A 5677-nucleotide genomic window follows, 5' to 3' on the forward strand; every position below is an offset into this window, starting at 1 on the left:
CATGCGGTATTATATATACTATTTTATTATTTTAAATATGTTCGTACACTATATCTAAGATATATTTCAAAACAAGTTACATGAAAAAATTGCATATGAGTCCATAGTTTTTCTTATATTTGTGAAATACGTACATATTTGTACGTAAAAAAGAGCATACTCAAAATATGATACATACTACCTAAAAATTTGTATATATACTACCTAAACATTGTTATATACTACATACTACACGTACATACTCTCGGTTTCGACAGATACTACATACAACATACAAAATGCAAGTGGTGGTAACTATCACTGCTTGTAGGAAACATTTGTCCTATATATATGTACATATATATATATATATATATATATATATATATACATAAACACTATTCTGATCACGGGATCAGAATAATATTCTGATCACAACCTGAACTGCCTGAGTAACGCGCCTGACCTTCTCTGTGAACTAGGTTGAACTTCCAGGAACATTGCCCAAATAGGGCTTGCTATATATCGTTGGAAAGCTATGGACACCAATATCATGATCCAAGTTAAATTTTTGGCAAAATATAAGCGGTTTAAGAGCAGCTTTAAAAACCGTTTTTTATTCGCACAAAAAATGTGAATCGTATTTTCGATCGCATTTCTAAACCGTTTATCAGAATGAGGCATATAATATGGCGTTGAAAGCTTCTGCAAAACCACTCCTTCCACATGTTGAAAGTTTTGTCTAATTCCCTATGGTTAAAGAGTAATTTGGAAAAACGTAAAATTTTGTAAACCGAACAGCCGAGTTTGTTTTTTTGATGTCATTTCTAAACGGCTAATCCAATGGAGGCATATGCTATGGCGTTGGAAAGCTTATGAAAATGCCCTACTTTTTCATCTTGAAAGTTTTTTCTAATTTTGATTGGTTTAAGAGTAATTTAGAAAATGGTCCAAGTCCTACCGAGTTCGTATTTAATTTTTTAACCATGCGTCCGAATGCAGCAAATGATATGGCGTTGGAAAGCTTGAACAAGTGCGAAACTTTTTGGTATGCATTGTTTCTCCCAATTCTTTACGGTTTTAAGTCAGTTTTGAAAATGGCGAAAAATGTATTTTCGCCGTAATTTCTACGAACTTTATCGGAATCGGGCAAATAATATACCGTCAAAAAGCTACGGAAAATATGAAACTTTTTCATGTTGATGGTTTTCTCTGGTTCCTAGCAGTTTTCAAGTAATTCCGAAAACGGCGGGATCATTCGTTCTGCCTCTACCGCGAAACATATTCTTCGAAAATGCACCGCGTGAAGAACCTGAACTTCTCGGTGCGTGTACCTGAACTTCACTCTGTTTTTCACGTGATTTTTTTGCTCATAGATCTTCATTCACTACTCGTAGCTCTCCATCCCGCTCACGGGGATTGAGCGGGTGATATACCGATGGAAAGCTGTTGTAAACACGCAACTTTCCCGTGTTGATCATTTTTTCATACTCGCGACGATTTTGAAAGTTTTTCATCTGAAATTCATTCAGCGTAGTAGTTGAACTTCATGCTATTTTCACATTGAACTTCTGTGATGTATTTTTGTTTGTACACGCGCCTGAACTTCCCTCTATACGAACCCGACCTTTATCGGAATTTTGAAAACCATATTTTCTTCATACAAAAAACGTGGATCGTATTTTCGATCGCATTTCTAAACCGTTTAGCAACTAAACACTCGTTTTAGATAGGAATCTCGCTCATAGGCGGATTTTGCACTCGGGTCATGAAGAACTCGCGTTTTTTGCGATTTTACTGCCTGAGTTGTTCGACCTGAACTTCCCCCTGTGCTAGGTTGAACTTCCCACAACATTGCCCAAATAGGGCCTGCTATATACCGTTGGAAAGCTATGGACACGAGTATCATGACCCAAGTTAAATTTTTCGCAAAATGTAAGCGGTTTAAGAGTAGTTTTGAAAACCGTTTTTTCTTCACACAAATTTCGATCGCATTTCTAAACCGTTTATCGGAATGAGGCAAGTAATATGGCGTTGGAAAGCTGCTGCAAAACCACTCCTTCCACATGTTGAAAGTTTTCTCTAATTCCCTACGGTTAAAGAGTAATTTGGAAAATCATAAAATTTCACAAACCGAACAGCCGAGTTCATATTTTCGATGTCATTTCTAAACGGCTAAACCAACTGAGGCATATGATATGGCGTTGGAAAGCTTATGAAAATGAGCTACTTTTTCATGTAGAAAGTTTTTTCTAATTTTGAATGGTTTAAAAGTGATTTAGAAAACGGTACAAGTTTCACCGAGTTCGTATTTTCGATGTATTTTTTAACCCTATGTCCGAATGCAACAAATCATACGGAGTTGGAAAGCTTCAGGAAATGAGAAACTTTTTGGTATATATTATTTCTCCCAATTCCTTACTATTTTATGTCAGTTTTCAAAATGGCTAAAAACGTATTTTCGCTGTAATTTCCACAAATTTTATCGAAATGGGGCAAATAATATACCATTGAAAAGCTAAGGAAAATGCGAAACTTTTACATGTTGACGGTTTTCTGTGATTCCCTGCCGTTTTCAAGTAATCTGGAAAATGGTGAGATCATTCGTTCTGTCTTTATCGCGAAACAGATTCGTGAAAAATGCATCGCGTGAAGTACCTGAACTTCTCGGTATGAAACCTTGAACTTCACTCTCTTTTTCACGTGCTTTTTTTGCCCGTGGCTCTCCATCCACGCACCGGAACACTCACCGGAATTGAGCAAGTGATATACCGATGGAAAGCTGCTGTAGACATGCAACTTTCCCGTGTTGATCATTTTTTCATACTCGCGAGGGTTTTAAAAGTTTTTCATGTGAAATTCATCCAATGTAGTAGTTGAACTTCCTGCTATTTTCACGTTGAACTTCTATCAAGTGTTTTTGTTTGTAATTTTTCTCATCCATTCGTTAGTGTTACACAAATGATTTTGTACAAACCCTTCTCATAGTAATTTTTTTTTACTTTTTTCGACCGAGGACTTGAACTTATAACAACAAAAAAATTGGACTTTGCCTTTTATTCATTTTTTTCTCATATGAAACACACACGTGGTTCATATTTTGGACTTTGCCTTTTCTCTGTTATTTCAATTTGAACTTCACCTTTTTATATTTTGAGTAAAGAATTGTATTCGATTTTTATACAGAAAAAAATCGAACATGGAAATACAAGGTGAACCTCTCTCGCAAGAATTTTTGAACTTCTCCTGACAGAGCACCTGAACTTCTTTCAGCAAACCTTTTAACCTTTTATTTTTATACCTTTGTTCTCACCTGAAATGCATTTCTTACAGTACTTACACTTCTCATTGTTTTCACTATGAACTTCTGTCACATTTTTGTGTATACGTTGAATTACACGCAATTGAAGGTCGGACATCATTTTTTGCTTTTTTGTTTCAAACATGTAATTGGAAGTCGGACGTCTCGCAATATAAATTCCGAACCTTGCACGGAGGAGCATGTGAACTTCTTGCAACAAACCTTTAAAGCCTTTTGTTTTCTATTCTTATATTCTTATCTGAAGCGCATTCCATGTAGTAGTTGAACTCCCTGTTGTTTTCACCTTGAATTTCTGTCACGTATTTTTGTTCAACCTCTCACACAAGAATTTTTGAATTTTCTCGGGCCGATGACTTTAACTTCTAGCATCAAAACTTTTAGCCATTTGCTTTTTCATTCTTTTTTTCATACCAAATGCACACCGTGTAGTACGTGAACTTCTGACAGTTATCAAGATGAACTTCTCTCGGTTACGCGAATATATGTGAGTTTTTTATAGGCATTGAAATGCTCTACCTTTTTATTTCAACTTCATTGTGTATTTTTTAGAAATGTAATAAACATTATACAACTTCTTGGTTATTTTCGAACTGAACTTCTCGGTTTATTCGTTAGTAACGGGAAAAATTCGAGTTTTTGTAATAAATATTGAACTCCTCCATTTTTTGAAATTGAACTTCTTGGTTTATTATTTAGTAACGAGGAAAATCAAAGTTTTTTATTTATATAGAACTTCTCTATTTTTGTAATTTGTACTTCTTGATTATTTCTTTTAGTAATGGAAATATCCTAGTTTTGTAATAAATTTTGGACCGCCCGTTTTTGTAATTTGAACTTCTAGAATTTTGTTAATTCTAGAAACGATGAAAGGTCCCTTTTATGATTTTTGAACTTCTCTATTTTTAAAATTCGAACTTCTTGTTTTTTTATTTTTAGAAACTATGGAATATCCGCTTCTAAATGCTCTTTTATTTTTGAACTACTCTATTTTTTTGTTTGAACTTCCTATGAACTTTCTACCATCATGACTCGGCAAATGCATCACTAAGTAATCATAAAATTCGTCATTCTCTATTTGTCCACATACTGGAATATATGCCGCACATTTCATTTTGTGTCAACTAGGTTTCATGCTGCACATGTCATGTTACTTGAACTAAAAATGGCTTATCGTTTCTTTTCTACAAAATCTTTCATGAAACTGAAAACTCTGCTGAACATGAGCTGGAAATGGCTCATACTGTAATTTACAAAAACCTTTTCCTAAACTCTGCTAGACTTTGAACTAAAAATGGCACATAGTGTGTTACAGAATGGCACATTATAATCTGAATCTGACCATGCTACTATTACAAATTCTACAAAGCAGCCTACAAACGAAAAAGATAACACATTGCTATGTTTGAAGAATTTAGATATCTGGTAGCGATTGTTTTCTATGGCTGCTCACATGAACCACCATCAGGTCCATTTTTTGAAGAGCTTCTGTGATGCTATGGCTGCTCAAATGAGAGCACCGTCGTGACCAAACAAATGGGACAAACCTGCATTTTTTCACATTTTTTGTCAAAGTGCAGTTTAGCTATGCTCAAATCTCAAACCACCATCAGATATATGAAAGGGGTCTTCCAAGTTTAGTTTTTCAGAGAACAAACTCAAAAAAAATACTCAAAGAAGGTCAAATACTCCCAAAGTGAGAGTTTAGAGAAGACAGGGAGGGAAAATACCTGCAGGATGGTAGAGACGCGTTGGGAGGAGGGATATCTCATGTTGCCTGGTATCGATCTGTGTTGGATGGCGTGCGGGTGGTGGGCGGTGACCCATTTGGCTAGTTGGTGCGTTGCCTCACGACCGAAGGGTGGAGGAGGAAGGTGGAAGAAGGTCGCGGTGCAAGGGGAAGAAGGTCACGGTGGTAGGGGGAGAAGTTTGCGGCGGCAAGGGGAGGGCCTGAGTGCGGGGGTCCCGAGTGGCGGCTTTTGGGGAGGTGGAAGAAGGTCACTCTTGGTCATCCGCGGCACAGCAACAGAGCATCAGTATGTGTCCTGCATCGGCGGCGCACAACGGCGGTGTGCTAGCGGCAGAGGTGACCGGGGTGCGAGCGGCATCGGTTCCGATGGTCGATGGCATCACCGGATCCAAGCGGGAGCCAGCAGAGGTGGCAGGGCCCGGCGGGGGCGCATGGTGCCCTCCAGGGTCGGGGGTGCGAGGCAGCCATCGGCGGCACGCTCGGTTGGGGCGGGCCTATAGCGATGCCCGTTGGGGTGGCAGTGCCGGCGCCGGTTGGGGCGGGGTGCGGGCGGCGCGGGGGCGGAGGCTCCGGTTGGGATGGGGTGTGGGTGGCGCGGGGCCGGCGGTGCCCGTTGGGGCAGGGGCCGG

The 5677-nt window shown here is 38.8% G+C and overlaps 1 long non-coding RNA gene across 1 annotated transcript; it reads right to left on the bottom strand.

Moving 5' to 3' along the window:
* Positions 1-4497: 4497 nt before the first annotated feature.
* LOC119305317 lies at positions 4498-5653 on the bottom strand. The gene is made up of 2 exons (XR_005148613.1): positions 5029-5653; positions 4498-4845 (listed from the first exon to the last, which is right to left on the bottom strand). It is a non-coding gene; the product is annotated as an uncharacterized LOC119305317 (long non-coding RNA).
* Positions 5654-5677: the final 24 nt, after the last annotated feature.

This window comes from Triticum dicoccoides, chromosome 5B (genome assembly GCF_002162155.2).
Source record: "Triticum dicoccoides isolate Atlit2015 ecotype Zavitan chromosome 5B, WEW_v2.0, whole genome shotgun sequence".
Lineage (NCBI taxonomy): Eukaryota > Viridiplantae > Streptophyta > Magnoliopsida > Poales > Poaceae > Triticum > Triticum dicoccoides.